The sequence below is a fragment of the Ambystoma mexicanum genome, chromosome 12 (genome assembly GCF_040938575.1).
Source record: "Ambystoma mexicanum isolate Mex_15411 chromosome 12, UKY_AmexF1_1, whole genome shotgun sequence".
Taxonomy (NCBI): domain Eukaryota; kingdom Metazoa; phylum Chordata; class Amphibia; order Caudata; family Ambystomatidae; genus Ambystoma; species Ambystoma mexicanum.
The window spans coordinates 824,090,536-824,112,600 of NC_090936.1; positions in this window are offsets into that span (position 1 = coordinate 824,090,536).

Below are 22,065 nucleotides of genomic sequence, written 5' to 3' on the forward strand. Positions count from 1 at the left end.
ACTTGGGCCTCGAGACACTGGAATCTTTCCATCTCTCTAGAATCTTCTCTTTGCATCCTATGCCGATATTGGTTATTTTCCCCCTGGTTAAATCTATTCTGGTATCTCTCAGGAGAGTGATTTCTATTGGAGTGGTTTCTGAACTCTTGATTCATGTGGGGCGGGGAGTGGGGTGTACCTATTCTTTGTTTGTAATCCTCTGGTGGTGGTGATTGATTGTATTGAAGTGGACCATAATTCATACTCTGCCTGATGTCCTGTCTCTCATTTGGTGAGTATTGTCCCCTATGCTGATTCCCACTTTCAGTAAATCGATCCACATACTGGGTTCTGTCCTGATTACCATATATCATGGTGTTGGGGTCAAATCTGCTCGGTGTCCCCAATGTCTGGTAGGGACTATTACTTCTTTGGTCTTTATTTTTTCTTTGATTATTGTTCATGCCTGACATGTTGGATCGATATCCTGCCCGGGGCCTTTCTCCTAAGTACCTAGGGCTAATATAGCTCTCCTTATTACTAGGATCCTGTGACTGAAACATCGGTGCAGAGGGTGGCAACCTTTGTGGAATACCCCTCTGTTCAGGTGTCACATTATTTTTGCCTGGACTTTGAGCGGAATCAAGTGACATTTTAGCTGGCCTGATCTGCATTACTGTTGCCAAGGATTCTTTAGATTTTGATATGGTATCTTTCATTTTATCACCCTCTCTACCTTGACAGTATAGCACTTCATATAGTTTTGTACTTTGGTGCACAATCCATTCAAGGGACTTCTCACGATCAAATTTGCAGACTAACTGTGATATAATGTCTTTCCGCAAACCATAGAAATAGGCAGTTTTAAACTCATTGGAATTGGGATGAAAAGATACATCAAAACGAGAAAAAGATCTTTTTTAAGTCTTGCAAAAATTGGCGAGGCGACGTATTTGGCCCAGCTGTAATCGTGGATGCAACTTGTTTTGCCTCCTGTAATGACTGGAATGGAGAAAAATGATGCCTAATCTCTTTTTCAAATTCTGCCCATGTCATGTTCTGCTTTTCATTTAATTCTCTGATGATGTTCGCTGTGGGAGTATCCAGAGTTAAGTGAAAGTATTGTCTATATTGTTCCTTAGGTATATGGAGGGCTTTAAATATATTGTGCACCACTTCTAAGTGTTTTTTGAATGGTTTGATCAGGGCCTTGATTGATTTCAAAGGGCCTCATTACAACCTTGGTGCTAAGTGCACCAACTTTACCACCATGGTGTAAACTCCGTTTACACCATGGTGGATGGCGGATTTACCGCCCCATTCCAAGGTGAGTGGGGCGGTAAATCCCCATTTCCCATTTTCCCTTCCCCATTTTTGCCCCATAGGGCATAATGGGAGTGGGGAAGGCGCTAATTACGCCGCCGTAATTTACGGCGGCGTAATTAGCACCATGGCAGGTTAGCGCCATGGATTTTAACGCCTGCTAAAAGCAGGCGTTAAAATCAGAATCAGGCGTTAAGGGTTAACGGTGGCGTTAACCCTTAACGCCTGAGTTGTAATGAGGCCCAATATCTTGATAGGACTACTTGGCGCTATGTTTGGGATTACACTACTTTGTGGTTCTACCCGTGTCTCAGGTGTATGGGATTAGTGGTGACCCCCAGTGGGTGTGTCAAACCCCCCAAAGGCGCTGCAACCAAACTCAGATACCAGTAATGCCACTGGGGCACTATCTCCCCGTGCAGAGATGGAATTCACCTCAATCCCATTGAATGTGGTGTCCTGTCGTTTGTCCTGGGACCTGAAAGTGCATTTCTGCTATTCCAAATCCTTGCACTTTTTAAGGAGTCGATCTGCCTCTTTACGCAAGTAACTGTTCTCATCACGCAAGTAACTGTTCTCATCACTGTTCTCATCACCCATCTTATTAATCACATTTTGCATATCACTCATTTGCATTTGGCATTCATTAAACTCTTTGTCTCGCTTGTCTCTTTCTTGAAACATTTGAGCTATTTCTTGTCCAGCATTCTGAAGCTCACTTCTTTCTCGAAATTTTCTTTTTGTAAAATTCGCATTTCCAAAATAACCTCATCTTTGTCTTGTCTAACATGACCTACCAATCCTTTCAAGTGTTTTAATTCTTGCTCACTATCCTCAAACTGTTTCTTCCTTTGGGACAATTGAGTGTCGAGTTCTTTACACTTTGATTGCATGTCCTTTTGACATACCTCCAGTTCTGCTCTTAACTTTTCCTCCTGTTCACTAGCTCCATCTAATTCAACTTTTAGTCTGCTAATCAGCTTGGCATCATTTTCTTGCATTCGCAGGGACCTATTTAAAATGAACCATGTGTTGGCACATAGCCTTATCAGACCATCTTTCTCTGCATGTTTATCAGCAGCATTTAATAATCTCAGAAGACAAACCTGAATTATGCTACCTTCTTCAAAAATGTTGTCCAATGGTTCTTTCTGAACTTCCCCATAGATGCGGTCATGCCACACTGTGGCGTTATTTGATGACCATATTCCATGTGCATATAATTTTGCCTCCAGATATTGCACCAACTCTGGGAATGTGGCCTCCATTTGATACATTCTGAGATTCACTTCCGGTGTCACACTGCTCTTACCAAATGAGTTCCCTTTAATGCATGTATGGTAGTGTTAGACACACCTGCCACGCCCAGTAAATGCTCTACAGTCTATTTTCCCGGCCAACACACCATATCTTTCAATTTTGTCTTATTGGGGTAAATTCAGGATTTGGCAGTATTTGGTATTATTCTATTTTATTGACCACATATTGTCAGCTTGTATTGGCAGTAATTTTAGTGGTATCTTTGTGGTATTTTCAGAATTATCTTATTCCTGTGGTATAATGGTGAGCATATTTTTATACTAAAACCCCATCATAAACACACCTTTCCTTTCTATTAGAATGCCTGTAGGGAGCCCCAGACTTAGAACACTTCAGAGAAACCAATGAGTTTATTCAAGGCGCCACCTATAGCTTGTGGCTGGTATTACTGGCTTATGTACATCCAGTAATCTAAGTGCCAGATTAGGCACCCCTTCCCTTCAACATGCAAGGAAGGAATCACTTATTATATTATACACACACACATCTTATTTTTACTACTGACTTTCTCTTGTTTGCTATTTCAATTACAGTGGTAAATTGGTAAATGCACTACTGCACTGATATAAACATCCCCTCTTTACTTCACTTAAATAAATAATTCACAGATGCATGAATGACACTAACGTCTCAGTTGGTTTTATATACATTTTGTATTACATGCCATTGACAAGCCGCAAAATCTTACCACATGATATTTACAGCATCACCTGCAAGATATAAAGAACAAGAAAACAAGCATGTATTTTGCAAACACGAATTTATGTTACCACACTTTGAACATAGAGAGAGAAATACATGCAATTTTTTTCTAACCACCCTGAACTGCAATGAATCCGAGCAACACACGTACAGCATTATCTTTTCCTCACTTGGCACTTATCTTACCAAGGACAGTAATGTGAAGTTCCCACACGATCCCGCTATCTTCGCAGACCCAGATTCAGTGCCAAACTCTCTCGTATATGGGGAGCTGCCAGCTCTCTATCTCATAGCCAGCACATGCTCAACCCACATGGAGTTCGGCAGATAAGGCACCATCCGTCTCTTGGTCCCAGCACAAACTGCCAACTCCCCTCACTTTATTACCTAGGAAAACTCTCATTCAGCCCCCTGTTGTCATGGCTTGTCTGCCTACAGTTCCTACCAATTAGAATAAAGGAATGTGCCCTGTGCCAGCCTTCGTTTTTCAAAACAATGAAGACTTCATTTTTCAAAGCAACTGTTTCATTCCCTTCCTGCATTTTGCATATTTCTGTTCTGCAAAAGCTGAAGAAAATGCTAGTGTGCACTTCCTCATGGAAAAATGTCTTTCAAACAGTGCACCCACAACATGGATTGTATTTCATTGTGTATAGAAGACTGCATTATAATGTTAGAAAAGTTGAGATGAGTTTTTTATTAATGTTAGTACAAGGTTAATCAGATGTATTCTAATGCAGTTTTCACACATGAAACATAGCCTCTTTATTTTAACTGGCAGTACATTGTGTTTTTTTTGTTTTTTTGTTGAATGCCTGCAGTTTCAAACTGGGCCTGGCTGTGTTTCTCTACTGTATATTGTATGCTGGCAAAAATGCTGTATAGTATATGCTGGCAAAATGCTGTACATTGTATGCTGGCAATAAAATCCCATACATGTCCCTACAATACCCGGAATCCATATAGTGGTTGTCTACCAGGTTCGGGTACCGCAGCACATCAGTTGGTGTAGGATATATCAGTTCCTCATAACATCTATCAATGCAGATATAGGTGTTACTCATACATACACTGATATAGCATTTCTATATAATTTGATTTGTAATGGCAATATAATCCCAGCTTACCTTAATAGTTGCGTGATAGTTGCAACGCGTATTTATTCAAATAGCAAGATGTTTCATGCCGCAGTTGTTGTGTCTAAGTATTCCGATGGGGCACATAAAGTATAGGATATTCCATTTGTACTGTGGAATATTGTCTATTAAAAAAGCTGTTCCAATTAAGGGGAAAAACTGCTTACCTGCAGTATGTCAATACGCAAGTGTATCCTGATCCGCACGTGCTATGAGCAGATGTCTCAATGGTCTGAACTAGACTGGCGTGGATGTCATAGATGAGTTGTCCTTCTATTTTCCACTCACTCGTCGCCATTTTGAGTTGGGTAAACTGCCAATTATGTAAATTGACTACATTTTCATCCGTTGCTAAAGTGAATAAAAATAGGCACTACAATGTGTATTTATAATGGATCCACATTAGACTATAATGCATGGATTACCATTTGCCAGAGGATGCTAATCAACTGTCTACACTTATGTGCATATGAGTATCTTCTGCTATTCTGCATAATTATATGCAGATATGAGATTGTATAATGTGGCCATGGCTGCTATTTTATAATGTGTACTGTTAATAATACTGGCTAAATGGAGTCATAGGAGATACTGCCCAGAGAAACAGCAGTAGTAGTGCACCATTTTGGGAATGAATATTGTATCTGCCATGGAAGATTTTCGTGGATTACATGCCAAGTCCCAGATGTCTATTTGGGATATCTACAGCTATAATTGTGTGTATAGCCACCTGTAAAAGATACAGTGGATGAAGATTTGCTAAGGTGGCTATCTTTACCTAGTACATTGACACCAGTTGCATATAAGTTTGAATATAGGTATATATATACCACCTAGTTGGAGCATGGAATTGAAGTCCTTGAGTGGCAAAAATGGTCAAGGACTCCTCTATCTTCATAATGAGTAATATGAATCAGTGATTTGCACATATTGGTATATAAGTAAATTTTGTACTTTTTGTTTGTAAATCCCAGCTTTTTTGGGCAGGCTGGTAAGAGATTGGCTAGTGTGTGTATCATGTTTGTAATACTGCCAAATCATTCCACTGAATTTGTTCATTTAGACCAATGTTATGGGTGCCCAATCTGAAAATCCAGTTCTGTTCCCTTCTGAGTTGTGAAAATTACCACCTTGTCTGGGTGCTTGGATTTTCTCTATTACTGTCCAATGAAATTCATCTGGTCCATGTCCTGTTTTGACAAAATGAGTCACTAGGGGGGCAGTGAGTATCTTGGTGTTTAGACATGATCGATGTTCGATCATTCTTTTCTTAACTTGTCTCATAGTCATGCCGACATAGCATAGGTTACATAGAAAAGTGATAAGATATATTACTCGGACAGAGTTACAGTTCGTAAAGGATCACTACATCCATGGGTTTCTCAGTCCTATATCAATGTGTGTGCTGCATTGTGTTTGTGGGCACATAGTGCAACTACCACATGGAGCATGTCCTGTAACTGTATTTTCCTATACCTCAGACTTCAGTCCCGCAAGTGCTTGCACCCCACAAGCGCATTGAGCCAATACTAAGGCGCTTTCACAAATGACAAACTACTACTACTACGTTAACTATTGCATAAAGAAAAAATAACAAAGGAGCATGATCAGAGTTAGCAGGGATTTGATATTTGGGTGTTAGGTGTAATCCTGTTTTATCTTAAAGGCAAGATGCTGAGGACTGCTAAAGAAATACATAGATGTTTTGCAGTGTCCAATTTGGGAACCTTACTTTTGCTGTTGAGGTCCAGATTATTCAAGATACAATGGAGCTCGATTTACAGATCTCGTGAATAGAACCTTCAACACTTTTTCACCTAGTTGTGTGTGATGATTTTGGGCACTGAGCAAGCAAGGTGTGGTATCTCCAAGGGCAAGCTTGCACATAATAGTAAAGTGTTCTTTATGGCCGCAGCACCATTTCACCTCAGCAATATAGAACTGAGATGAGGCTCCGAGCTACAGAAAGTGGCTCCTCAAAAAGTGATGAACCTTCCCTTGCACAGAGGATAAACACCCATACCCTGATCTCTGCCTTCCGTTCCCCTGAGCTCACCTCTCCCAATGACAGATCCTACAATAATTGTACACCCCACCTGGTTTGGCAGATTGTGTGCACATTTTCAGACTCTCCTCTTTGTGTGACCTGTTGGTCAATTGAAATGTGTCTTCCTGTTATATGCAAATAGCTAAATACAACAAAAGTGTCCGCACAGACAAAGCAACAGATTGTTAGTAGTGAGCTAGATCACTGCATGTGTGGATAAATGTAATATTATTTTACACATCTTGCAAATCCTTATACTTGTTCTGTATCTTATCAGAGCAAGGCACACTACACGGTGTCTCCAAAATGTGTATCAAATTCACATTTATTAGCTAAAGTAAAGTTAATCTGGCAAAGAAAACAAACACAAATTGCTGTACACATGAAATTATGCTAAGTGCATGTAACAGAAAGAACATTGAAAGACAAATTGGAAAAAACAGAGCTTTCACACTGTACAAAAGCACACAGACAAAATGTCAACACATCCTGTAAGAACCGTTAGAACTGGTACTATTCTCAGATTCTCATATGTGACATGGGTAAAGTTACCAATAAATCCTAATGCAGAAAATACATCGTGAAAACAATCTAGCTTGAGCATAGCACTTCTAATGTAGCACTCATCGACCGCTTTGAGTTAGTCAGCTAGTTGTAATGCGTGTATAAGGTATTGGTACTTCTATAGTTCAGGGATCATATACAATCAGTCTTCTTACGCGCCACCCACATTCCCCTTATTTGAAGTTGTCCCATTTTGCAATGTTGTGGGCACAGAATCATTAATGTTTTGAAAGGGTAAAGTGTGAAAGAGAAAGTTTCACTTTGGAGTGGTAACACCTCCTTGCCCTCTCAATCCCCTACGTCACTGCCCCCTCGCCCCCATCTATAGCTGCATTAACAGCAATCTCCTCTCCTGATTCCCTCCTCCCGGTGTCAGTGAAAGGGGCCCCTTGTATAGTGGAGGGGTATATAGTGCAATTTCCCATTAACTGAAATAGTCATAGGTATAGTGGAAGGACTCTCATTGGTTGTACTTCCTAGCTTTGGGAAGTCTTAAAAAGTAATCATGGCCATTTTGGCTTTTTGCCCTTTGGGTCTGATTGTTTGCCTTAGCATGGACATAGGAACCACAGAGGATCAATAACCCCCAGAATTTTAAACAAGGGGGTTATGATTTATCTGCCCCCCACCCCGCTATCTGTAGCAAGTTAAAAGAAAGCCTGTTTATTTTTCCAATTGGGAAGCATGGTTGCCTTTTTAGAAACATGCATGTCTTTAAAGCGCTCAAAATGTAAACAGACTGTGCTTTTTTTCCTTTCAATGGCCCATTAAAGTCAGTCGGCTTCATTACGAATCAGGCGTTAAGGAGTTGACGGCGCCGTAAATGGCGCCGACCCTTAACGCCTGATTCCGAGGTCCCTTAGCGCCATGGTGAGTTTAACGCCTGCTTTTTGCAGGGGTTAAAATCCATGGCGCTAAGGGACCTTGGTGCTAATTACGCCACCGTAATTTACGGTGGCGTAATTAGCGCCTTCCCCACTCCCATTATGCCCTATGGGGCAAAAATGGGAATGGGGAAGGGTAAAATGGGAAATGGGGATTTACCGCACCACTCACCTTGGAATGGGGCGGTAAATCCGCCATCCACCATGGTGTAAACATAGTTTACACCATGGTGGTAAGGGTACGACCCAGGCGGTAACTTACCGCCTGGGTCGTAATGAGGCTGAGTGTCATGGTAGATTAGAGGAAGAGTGGGTGCGCTGCTGGATTCCATCACACCCCTCCCACCTTCATGCCAGAGGCTGGAGGGCAAATCTGAGAAATCAAAGACAATCTGCAGAGCATCTTTTCAAAGAGAATGAAAATATTTGAGCGATAAACTCACAAAGTCACGAGGTAATATTTTCTTTGTATGATTCAGAGTTAAAGGGAACTCAAATACAAATGCATTGCTTTAATTTTACAATGAATTAAAAGTAAATAAAAGCCTTTTAACACTTTGTTTCCCCACGTCAACTTATCTGTGACAAAGGTACAGTTGTGGGCACCTTTGGAGCGCCAATTTATTTCAGATTGACCTGCTTTCCACTTATCTTTAAATGGCTTTATCTATATTTAGCAAGGTTTGAATTTCTCTCTTGTTAAACACATAGGGGCTCATTTTCAAGTTCCCCATAATAAGCGCATGGGGACCGGTTACGTTTACACCTTCACGAGCGCAGATCCTGCTGCCCTATTTCCCTGATTTGCGCTGCGAAATGCAAAAGGGGAGGGTAAAAAGGCAGCATACACTCTAGTATGTCACCATTTTCAACTCCACCGTGCAAACTGAATACAGTGCACCTGCTAGGTAAGCATGGCAGGCAGCATTTACATGCATTCCTACGGTGTCTGCCAGCTTTTTACTGGTTTAGAAAGCCGGGGTACACCATAGGATTCCACAGCATTTTTGCCGGCATGGATTGTAATGTAGTATTTGTATGGCGGAGAGGAAGGGGGGTGGAATTGTAATTTATGATCTGCCCATTTTTTCCATCATTCAAATGCATGAACATGGGTTGTAATGTGAATGCAAGGCCTAAACACCTTTTGCAAGGATGTTATGCCTTTCAGTTACATTATGCCCCATTGGCAAATTACTGCCATACTTTTTATTAGTTATGGCTATTGTGGCTATAAGCCAAAATGATTGCATTAGAGTACAGCAAAGGAGACATGCCATATGTGTAAGTACACAACGCTCAGAGGTATTGTTTGCTTACTTATCCATCCATTAACTGCCCATGGCCTTGATAACCCCTATGGCCATGTCCTCCCACTTCCAGCCCCTCCATGCCCAAAAAGCATCCACCTGGGATCTCTTTGAGCTAGCTTTACTAATCCTTACCATTAAACCTTTGCTTGAAGTGCGTACAAGTGTTTTTTTAAAGCACTTTTCAGAGAGTCAATTACTTAATTGGAGCAGTACACGCACTACTGGTGAACTAAAAATGTCTTAACCAGGTCTGCCTTCGACCACTTGATTCATAAGCACTATGCATGTCCTATACTGAACTCCTGTTAAAAACAACCATTGTTAAAGCCAACAAATGTGGCTTGTTCATAAGTATTAGGCATTTCCTGACACTGCCATCATATACCCAGGTACTTGCACTATTTTGCAGCTGCTACCATCAATGACCAGTTAATACTTTGATGGAAGTGCTTGGCATATGCCTTTATACCATGGCTACACAACATCCCAAACTGTTGCCTTTGTTCTTTGTATGTGATGGGTTGAAGAGGACATGCATGCTTTTGTACCAACAGGAAACAAAAATGTCACAGTTTAATGTTGAGAAGGAGCTAAGTACCCCCACCTCAATCACATTGCCCATAGTGCCTATATGTTGGGAGCCAGAGTATGAGACATGTGCAGTACCAGTGAAAATACTGATATCTAGGATAATCTGGGAAGCAAGGTTCCCATTAAGAAAGCAATACCTCCATAAAAAACAGTATGATGGTTGTTTGAATGAAATTCTAGAAGAAACAGGAATGTTGAATGATGAAGACAAATGGTGACGTCAGACGAATCAAGACTGACGTGCATAAAAGAGATGCAGAAACTAGAGAATTCAGATATTCAATAAGGCATCGAGAAAGTATTGAAGATAAGAGACATTTTGGGATCAAGATTAAGAAGCATATGCTTCAAAATGGATGAAGATATGAAGTCATTTTACATGTGTACACCTGCAAAGAAACTCAAACAGACAAAGTATTCTGGAGGCTAGCTTTATAGTGAATAGATTGCAACATGCGCCAACATGTACATATGTATTGGAGTCAGTAAAGAATTAATGTTTCCACTTCGTACAATAGTAAAGCTGAGCAAACGAAGGAAGGCCTCTTTTCCAGTATGTCGCAGTTAGAAAACAAGTGAATTACAGTCGAATCTCAGAAAGGCGAGGCTGGATGAGCCAAGAAGCCAAGGCCATATCAGGCGGGGGTGAGCTGACATTGGATACAAATTGTGTGAAAGAATGAAGCTCCTGTTCAGTAGGCATGGACACAAACAAGAAGACATCAGAGTTCTATAAGAAATATAGATTTTAATAAACTAGGAACTCGATTTTGTGGTCTTCAGTCATGTGGGGAGAAGAAGTTGGACGAGCAAGCTGGTCACACCTACGCATGAGGGCAGAGTGTGCCTTCACTCTCCTGAATTCTCCAGAGCAAAGGACACTTCCAAGGACAAGTTCAAAGTCCTAATTGACAGGGGACCACTGAGGTGATTATGAATGGTGATGATAATTGGTGGGAAGCTATGGTTAAGTCTAGCTCACCAGCACCTGGACGCTCAGCCTGCGTGCGGCTAAACATAGGTGGGAAGGTACTGAAGGAGGTTAGAAGCCAATCAATGATATAGGACTGTATGATTAAGGGTCCTATAGGAGTGTAGCCAATAGGACGTTGTATACTTAGTGATGTTCATGGTGACATGTTCAATTGGAAGGGCTTAGTTGCCCCACCTGATGAGAAGAGAAGAATCATGTTATTCCACTTCCCTAGACAAATATGGATTGTATACTTAGATGATCCTTTTAGATCCTATCACACTCACCATTAGGTTTTTGTAGTTTGCCACGTAGGATGACATTAGTAATACGTGGTTAACGTCACCTATGACAATTTTGTGCTACAAAAGAATGTTTTTTTTAAGATGCATTGAGAGATTGTGATGAGAAACTTCCGTTGACGTTCATTATATTCCCTGTTTTAGATACTTAATATTAAAACAGTTATCCTTTGCCAACTACCTGAGTCATTTACAATTATTGATGTTTGAATAATTTCTGCATCCCCATCCATCTCAAGGGTATAGATATCTCATCTTAAAGGGCTGGGAATCCCCCGGATCACATGGTAGCAGAGGATGGTTAGATGGTTCCATGTGATTTCATCGCCTGCTTTTCCATCAGCAGGCTTTTAAATGTGCACATTCCATCGAATGTGCTCATGGTTTTTTTTATTTATTTTTTAGGGGGGGTCCCCCCAAACTCCCCACCCACACTTATTTTTTACTATTGCCCACCCTCCCAAACCCTTATTAGCCCTTTCCCACCCCCCCTAAAAAATTTGATGAACACATACGATGTAATGTGCACATTTAAAAGGCTGGCGATGTAACAGCAGGCGATGAAACAACGTTGTACCGGTTAGATACCCATCGAGATAATAAGCTTTGGGGTCCCAGAAAAATCAGACGACCTCTGCCATTTGGTTCAAAGGACGTGAAGCTCCCTGTAGATAGTGTTTTAGAATCTAGTAAGCCTTGTACAAGCTCGGGTGAGACGAGTCCCAGACAGGCTCATTTTGCATCATACTGGATGCCGGGACTCCACCCTTTCCCCAAGTCAAGATTAAAAGAATGTCTATCCAACCGCACTGCCTACAAGCAGCTCTTTTGACTATAGTCAATACAGATAAATGTACATTTCATCCCGTATCCTGTACAGTGGGTGCATGGAGAAGGATATATCAGTGACTGGGTGTACAATTTTCATATATGCCAGAATTGTGTATTTGGGGTGTGCAGGAACTGGCATTACAGGTATGATATATAACCAGATGGTGTATTCATTTCTAGGGAACAATTCATGGATAGAGGGATAGAGTGGGTTAAGACTTCTGGTTGACCTTTCAATACTTAGGCTACCCATGGCCTTCAGCACATGGAAGTTGGAGTAGTTTCCACTAGAGCCCACAAGACTCCTATATTGCAGTATGTTTTGAACGCAGCCTCACCCAGGAGAATTGTTTCTATCATCTATTAAATGACCCAATCAAATACTGCTTTGGAGACTTCCCCAAACAAATTCAAATGGAAAGGGATCTAGGGAGGAAATTGGACGACCAGCTGTGGGCCTCATTATGCCTATATACATGGATGGCTGCGATGAATACCAGATTCAAGTTAATACAATACAAAATCCTTCATCAGGCATGTATAACCCTGGCGCATCAAATTAAGTTTAATAATACTAATGATGGAAAGTGTCCAAAATGTCAGGTGGAAGATGATGATTTTATTCCTATGATTTGGTCTTGCTCAGTTGTAGATCCATTTTGGGACCATGACGTTGTGATGGTATCTCACATGCTTACTGTAGATTTTCCTAGAGATCTAATGTGCTGTTTATTGGGTAACCTGCAAGGTCTCCAAAGAGCTAATAGGACATTGTTGTAAATATGCATGATAATAGCTAAACACTGTATATGTCTACATCAACCTACGGCATGTGAGTGGTTCAACAATCTGACTTGGAGCTGTGACATGGAACAGAATTACAACCACAAAGTATGGTTCAGATATTTGGGGATTTGTGAGAACAAACTCTTTAGGAATTATTGAAAATGTTTTTTTCAGACAATTGTGTTTGTTGAAGAGAAGGCCTAATGTCCCTATTACAATGGACATTAACTACCAAATTATACAACATGATATAGCTCCAAGACGACTTTTGTATTGGCTACAAGTATGGTCGCCACCAGTGCTTGGGAAACAGAGAGAGGCACATTTTGATATTCTCCTCCAAAGGGGTAGAAGATCACACCAGTGGTGTCTACATGTTAAATTGACCTTCCTATCTTTGGATATAGGTCTCTTGTGGGAAGATCCTATGTGCATAAATAAACCATATAAAACCTATATTTACATCAAAATTAAAATGCTGTATCAGGATCCTGAGATTGCGCAAATATACTTGGCAACGCATATAGAGATTGGCTATGAGGCATACTTCCATATTCTCCAACCCCAATATTCCAGATAATTATACACCAGATTTTAGGTGTGGATCTTTATTTTGTCTGATCAAATTGTAATCTATGAATCGAAGCCTATGGCAAATCATATTGTAATGATGTATTGTTTGCCTATTGTACATATTTATTTATTCTTTACTGTGCTATTTACATATTATTGTATATGAGGGTATGTGTTGTTTTATGAATAATTGTCTTAAATAAACAAATTAATGAATTACTCCCTGATGGTGCAGGCTAACCTCCATCCCCGGAATATCTGGAACTCATTTCATCGCTTCCTTGCAGACCATGCTGGAGTGAACGAATAGCTGCTTTAGGCTCTCAGCATATTAAATAACCCCCTCCTGTATTGATTGTGAAGCACAGATCTCTGATCTTAGGGATGCTAGTGGATCACGAATATCTTTTTCAACATGGGACACCGTTGCTTGCCTTGTTTTCTTGTCTAATTTCATCTAACGTATTTCACAGGATTATGAAGCGTATTGTATCATGTCATGTTGACCAGTACAAGTATTCATCTGATATTGTGGTTGGAATGTGAATGAACCAAACTTTAAATAAAAGTTGAAAAGAAACATTCTTGGAGTGCCTTTTCAGTATTAACCAACTGCAGACAATTCTCTGAGTGGTCCATGCAAGTGACATTCTGTGAGCCACATAGGTCCTCAAAGAAGTTGCAGTGTATTCAAGTACACAGCAACAATCACTTGCTACTTTTTCACTGGATAGGCATGTAACTGCCAACACAGACTTGGGCTCTTAACAGGGGTCTCTTGTGTTGTTCTACCAATATGATATGGCATTTATAATGTGCCTATACACAAGTGTTACAAGGCCTGATGGGGCAAGGAAGGGGAACAAAGGGAGGACAGACAACGATCCTACTAGGCCAGGTGTCATTCAGATCACGCACATTCGTGGGAAGCGGGTAGGGACAGTGCAGTACATGGGAATAGATAAAACAATAAGTAAAGTAACGGCCATCATGTGGCAAGTGCATGGGTAAGTGCAGACATCAGGTGTCAAGGGATGGTAGGTGGACTGTAGGGATACAGAAACAGTCCCCAAGTGCGGGGGTTACCAGGTGAGTAGTGCAGGTGTGTAACGCTGGCGGGGGCGGGACCTGGGTCCAAGATCAGAGGGTGTCCAGGTAGCCGGTGCAGTTCCAGTAGCACCCAGGAGGTCAGCAGAGGAGAGGAGGAAAAAAAGCATAAGCAAAGAGAAATGTTTTGAGGTGCTTCCGGAACCGGAGATGGTTCTCCTCAAGTTTAAGGGAGGCAGGGAGGCTATTCCAGAGGAATGCCCCAGCCGAAGAAAGAGATCTACCATCAACTCGTTGCATAGAGAAGCGACTGACTCTGAGGGAGTTGGAGGCGGATGAGCGGATAGCTCCAAGAGTAAGATATTTAGGGAAAGAGGGTTGAAGGTATTGAGCCTCAGGCCCCAAAAGGCCTTGTGGATGATGCAGAGGGTTTTGAACTTAATCCTTGCAGCCATTGGGAGCCAGTGCAGAGATTTCAGTCCTGGAGAGATGCGATCCCTGGGCTTGAGGCCAAGGACTAGTCTCGCAGTCCTGTTCTGGATAAGTTGCAGAGGGCAGAGAGTAGGAGCAGGCAGATTTAGGAAGAGGCTGTTGCAATAGTCCAGCCTAGAGAGAACCAGAGTTCTGGAGACAGTGAGCTTCTGGGGGAAGGAGAGGAAAGGAAGAATACCTCTGAGGAAGTGCAGCTGGTAGTGTGACTTCTTAGATATGTCAGAGATGTGAGGGGAGAAGGAGAGTGTGGAGTCGAAGATGACCCCGAGGATTTTAGCCTTGCAGGTGGGATCAGGAAGAGGGCCAAGAGAGGCTGGCCAGAGAGCTACAGGAAAGGAGGGAGCGGGTGTACCGATGAGTAGAATCTCAGTCTTACTGGCATTAAGGCAGAGGTCATTGGCGGCACACCACTCCTGGATAGCAGACAGACAGTCAGAGATGAGGGAAGCAGAGGAGGAGGCCGAGGGTAGCCTGAAGATGAGCTTGGTGTCATCCGCACAGCACTGAAAGTTGGGGCAGAGACCGGCGATGCGGTGGGCTAGGAGTGCCAGGTATTGGTTGAACAGCCAGGGAGAGAGGTTAGACCCCTGGGGGACACCACGAGTAGAGAAAAAGATAGCGGAGAGGAAGGACCCAAGTTGGACCTGGGAGGGTCGGTCAGAGAGGAAAGAATGCAAGCAAAGCTCAAAACAACACATCTGGGGAGGGACAGCACCAAGGATCTCAGGAAACCACATTTCTTTGAGCTGTTCGCTAGGCCTTGCCTGAGTGATTAAGGAAAAACAGACCAGTGAAGGGGCTCCCATTTCAAGGCGAAGTAAGCTGGTGTTTGTTGGCAGACCTTTTCTGTCAGAAGAATTCGGTTCACATTTTTCCTCTTTTAGTGCATGCTTCATCCTTCAGAAGTAATCCTCATGATTCACCAAATACACATTTAGACCCTTTGGAGTAACAAAAACCAGGAGCTGGGAGGCACCAAGTCATATGTTGGGAATCATTCAACCATTTGATAGCCACCATTCAGTGGGTGCTGCCACATTACATTCTTGTAGACATCCAAATGGGCTCTCTTGCTGTACCACGAAGGTTTCCCTACAGCAGTTCTGTAGAGACAAGTTGGTTTGCAGCAGGCCAAACCCATTAGAATCATACACAGCTGTACCCCACTAGAATCATACACAAAGGACTACGACAAACTAGTGGAGCCCACACAGTCATGTGTGTTAGTGCACTTGAACAATGATCAGGTAACTTTAGGCATGATCTGTGTTCGTCCACCATAAGGCCTTAGATGAGGATTCATAAGAAGAAAAGATTAAGCCATACAGTAGCATCCAAATATTGTTCTTACAGTGGCACATATTCATTTAATTTCGTTATATTTTGTTTTAGTGCTGGTCAATTTCACACCCTCTTTGGGGACTGGGTCACATGCTCACTTTGTCATGCTCTTTGTGGATATGCACAACCAACCAGAACACACATTGTTTACACATTTCAAAATAAAAAATAAACATTCATACGACACAAAGCGATTTACCACTGCCTTGCACAATATTGCACTCTGCCATTAGGGCGACTGGAGCTAAATGAGAGAGAAGTGCCATATGCTGGTTTAGATAACCCAGCTCAGTGTGTGAAATCGGTCTAGCCAGTCACGTCTTCTAATATATTCTAATATATGCAAGCACAAGGGATTTCTCATATCTTCATGTAACACTCCCCACACTCCACCTATTCAAGAATCCAGTGTTTAACATCGATATTATATTAGGACCTCATTATTCTGACATGTTCGCTTTGCTTTCTGCCCAATCTCTGCCTACACTCAATGAAACCATGTGTAGCAGCACGGGAAGCTGTGTGGAGGGTCCACATTATACAAATCATGTGACTTAACTGAGATTTAACTGAGAATAAAAGAGCTCATTATGTCAAGAGAAGAAAGCTTAAGTGCCTGTGTGGGAACACACAATGGCACACTATGCCACTTGGCTGCAGGATACTTCATCTGTTTATTTAAGGCAGAAGGATTATTCGTCTTTGCATGGAGCTAGGTTGCCAGTGAGTAATGTGCGAAACTGTTCCCACAATCCAGAGTGTGTGTGCGTTTTTTTGTATGTAGATATATTTTTGAAAGGTATCCATGGTGATTATTGTGCACAGAATAATACCTTACACTGAATTGGTGCACAATTTGATGCATTGAAGCATTGCTCTCCACTGCACTTCCTATCATGAGTAAGGTCATATGGTAATTACCAATCACTGAACAGGCCAATGTTTCAAAATGTGTTTGCTTCACTTATTTCGGTTTCACAATTAGCATTTAACTTGGCGTTTGAGTGTTTACCTGCTGCATGGCCCATGCATTTTACCTGTATTTACTTGATGCATGGCCTATGGAGTTATAGTTTATGTCCCTGAGTTATGTTTTTTATTATGTTTATTATTTTATTATTTTATTTTGAAACGTTTTGTAAGGATCACATATTTCCAAATACACCTGATTAAATCCTGCTCGAACTGTATCTATTGCAATAAATATCAGCAATTAAAACATACCATCAATAGCACTGAGAACACTATTATATGGAAGCCGAAGTGGATTCTCTGATCTGTGATTGCGGTCTCCAGACGGCTGAATGTAAGCATGACGCACACACAAGTGTCACATGCAGGCTGACACACAGTACATCACTCTTCAAGCCAGAGGACTGGATTCAAGGACGGACTCGTAAGGTAAGTGGGCATAGCAGTGGAACGCAAAGGGAAAGGCGTGGTGGAGGACGTGTGTGGGGCACGCAGCAAGAACACGGGTGCAGGGAACGACACTCTCTGGAATCAACAAAGGGGAGGGATTGAAAGAGAAAGAGCGACTTTATGAAGGGTGGCCATAAATGGGGGGCCCATCTCAAGGTCTCTCCTTCAGCGGTGCCATTAGGACAGATTGCTAAACTGAGAAGACCAAGTTGCATCACAAGCTGGGCAGTGCACTAAACAGCGAGTACATTGAGCAATGATTCAGACTAAGGACCTGATTCATGGAATTGGTTGCGCGTGCAAAGTAACTTTTCACTGTTGAAAAGTGACTTTGCCCTGCCAACGAACACATGGAACAGTGCAAAGTTTATTTTTGCCTTGCAAAGTCACTTTGAAGACCGCAATCTCAGATCAGAGAATCCTCTTCGGCTTCTGTCTAGTAGTGTTCTCACTGTTATTGATGATAGAATGGATGAATATTTAGACATCCAGTTGTTTAAATGTGTATGGTTTAATTGCTGATTTTTATTGCAATCGATTGAGTTCGGGCCGGCTAATCAGGCGGATTTATTTTTTAACAATGGAACCAAAACATTATATTACTGGGTTTAATAAAGTAAACACATTGGTTGCTGATGAAGGACAAAAGAGCAAGGGTTAGAGCATTTGTTAGGGTTAAAGGCATACGCTTTTAATGAAAGCCCATATATCCTCGTAAGCTTCTTTTTGCCATCATGCAATATTATTTATGTCAAAGACATCAAACCCAAGTGATCTTTTGACTCATTGCACAAACTTCTCCTCTTTGTTTTACATGCATTTAGGACTTATTTTTTAACCATGATCAAGTGGTACTAAATCATACCCAGATTTACGTAGAGAAAATACAATGACGAAGGAAAGACATCTAAAATAAAGAGGGTAAGCCACGTGGGTAACACACATCTAGTAATCTGCTCAAGGCGAGAGAGACATTCTTCTAGAGATCTACCATACACACACACACACACACTCAAAACATAAAAATACGTCTGCTCACCCCTTTCTGGCAAACTCAACCTATGCTGGAGTCATCTTGCACTGTAACATATTCACTAGAGTTCAATACAGGGGGTCCATATCTTTTTGGTTGTGTCAACCTTCAATTAATGTCTCTCTTCATAAGCTTTATGTTGGTATGCACATCAGAAAGGCACCGCTCATCAATTTACATGGCACGTTATTCTCCTCACCGCAACAAGTAGTTATCTGCAAAGGATCTTGGATATCTTGCACTATTCAGCATCCTATGCTCATGACATTCAGCATCCTGTGTAAAGTAGAGGCTGACAGGGCTCAAGGCAAGCAACGTGTATACCAGGTTGGGTTATCATGGAATGCATTTCTAACTGATCTAACGAATAGCTGCATTTTTTTCTCTCAAAAGACACCCAAATATTGCTAAATGTACTTATATAGAGGGGGGCGAGGGCATAAAACGGACGAGTGCGCAGGGGGGCAAGGACACAAAATGGATGACTGCATGATGTGTGACGTACATAGTAGGGTTTGGAATGCAGGGAACGTTTGAAAGAGCATATAACCCATCATACTATGAATGCATAGTGCGTGTGAGGACATAAAACGAACGAGTGCGTAGAGCGGGTAAGTGAGCAAAACAGATGAATGCATGATGCGTGACGTACATAGTATGGTTTGGGATGCAGGGAACGTTTGAAAGAGCATATAACCCATCATATCTCACCACCACGCTTACTCTCTTCTCTACACCACCACTCAACTAGAACACAGAGATACTAAGATACCATTCGGTATAATTGTTCTCATACCAACATCCGCCGCTCACTCCACATCATTCTAAGTAAACACTGCTGGTTACACCCCCCCCAGCCAGGCATTCTCCTCTGGCCTGACACAGCCACATTCAGTCTGGATAAATCCTGCCAGAACAAACACATACTACTGATCTCTCAACCACCACACCTACCGCTAAAAGGAGCTATTACATGAATACCGCACCAGCTGCACACATACCCGGTGCTCACAGGCACCTTGACTCTCTCTACTCTGTCTACTGACCTGAACTTTGGTTCCCAAGGTTGTTCAACCTACCAGCGCCTTCAGACCATACCAATGGTACATAAGGCGCTATATAAATGCAAAATAACATAACATAACATATCCATATTAATCCATGGTAGTAAATTGAGAATCATATTTTGAATCTGTAAAGCCAGAATGCACGACAAAGAGGTCACTTTGTTACTTCGTTATTTAAACATCAAGATGTAAGCAGCATATTTACAAAGCCACACTTAGCCACCACTCTGCCTCTTAGATGTCAGGTAGGAATTTGAAAAACCTACTTTTCAAGTGCCTGGTCACATTGTTGCTTGGCTCTATATCTGGGTAGATGTTTGTGCCAACTAGAACCGGCTTGATTCTCTCTGGGTGTTCCAGGCGTAGTGTGGGTAGCAGGTGTGGACCAGGAACCACTGCCCACACAACACAGAACACAGAATGGGGCCCCGGGAACCTCACTACACCATGATGCGGCTCTGCAGATGTACGTGGCGTAGGGAGAGAAATAAGCACAGTATCTGGGAGCCTGAAAACAATAACAGGTACTAAGATAAGGCTATAGATTCATTAATGGACCTTCAAAATATATTCTCATTATGGTGCTGAAGGTCGAGTTGAAACACTGCACAGAGTCGCAGAGTCGTAGATTAACACACTAAAGGAAGACTGAGTTTTATGGGAAGACCGCACGTAGAAGGGCACACGGTTGCTTACCAATTAAACACAGGAAACTTAACAGGTCAAAGGACTTAAAGTAATATGTTTGAATCTTAGTGGACCATACAAATCGAGTGCTAGTACACGTAGTGAGACTATATTTTGAAAGTCCATTAATGAATAGGATACAAATGAGTGATGTATGATTTAGTTTTATACACAGCAGTGGCAACAACGATACATGTCATGTTTATGAATTGATGTCTAAGATATTTTGTCAAAAGCCTAGACAAAATGGACGAAACAATGTTTGTGTTTTTGTAAATGTTATGTAACTGTGTTAATTGTGGGGTCTATTATTTGTATCTATGAAATAATCATATAAGCAACTTACTTGAACCTCAGCGCATGGTAGTATCTGGATTTCGTTTTATTTAAATCTTAACTTTGGTTGGTTTTTAGTGTTACAATTGCCAGACGATCCACGCAGCAGAGGGGTAGCATTAGAAGTAGGCAAAGGTCAGAGTGAAGTTACATTTTAGATTACATTTTAGATTAAATAAACACTTAAGCTAGTTTATTTTAATCTAAAATAAGAGAGGTTTTAATGCCAACCAGTTTAAAAGTCACTGCACAATGCTCATGTTAGGCAGAATCGTATGCAGTACCCTTTGGGAACACCACACACAATTAAGACTACAAGTGCAAGTACAAATTCAACTTTGGTACAAGCCTGTACTACACAGTAAAGTGGTAGCGATGGCAGAGCAGCCAAACTTATCTCAAGAGTAAAGTAAGCAGCATCAGAAGTTACACAAAGGACAGCAATTGCTATGGTTCAAACAAACACTGACTCAAGGTTTCAGAGTAAAAGAATATACATTTATTTACACCATCAGTTATAACACAATTCACTTTCATCAAGCAGCAGAAAAATCACAACCGTAATATACTACACAACACCCAATCAATTCTGGACAAGTTAAGCTCAAAAAGAAGTGTGAGCAAAATGGCACTCCAGCAATTTAAAAAGGGAGGGAAAGACAAGGATATACAAAATTAAGCAGCACCAACAAGTAAGTAGGCAGGGCAATCTAGAAAAAGGCTTACTACAATGAGGATTAACATCATTGGCCTGGGCCAATGTTAATGGTTCAGAGTCTTTGCAGAGGATCACACATTTCAGAGTAGTTTGCAGTTAAGTCTTTGCCAAGAGTTTGAAACAAAGTTGGTCAAAGGAAAGGTTACTTGAAAGAGTAGAGAAGGACAAGCACTCGGATTGGTGAAAGATTTAAAACACTTTCACTGTGGTCCGACTGAACGAACAGCCGGGTTTGAACAGTACCTTAGAAGAAGAAGAATGCTGTAGCTGAGGCAGAAGTTCCTGGCAGATCCTTCAGGCTCACGGTTCCTGAAGCGACTGTCGGACTGACATGAAGGAGGAAGACTGGAGGGTCCTGCACTGCCCAGGGAAGAAACCAGCAGCAGAGCAAAAAAACGAATAAAAGGTGCGCTCCTTAAAACCCAAACAGTGTCTGGTCCTCCTGGCTATCCAGTTCACTGCATCTGTGCACAGAAAATTCGACCAGGGGAGGGAGGCCTTGCTTGAAGTTTGGCAAACTGGTTGGTCCCACCAGCTCAAGGGAAGAAGATTCCTTGCAGATCTTCTCTGTCGTTGAAGTTTAGGAGACTTGGACCCG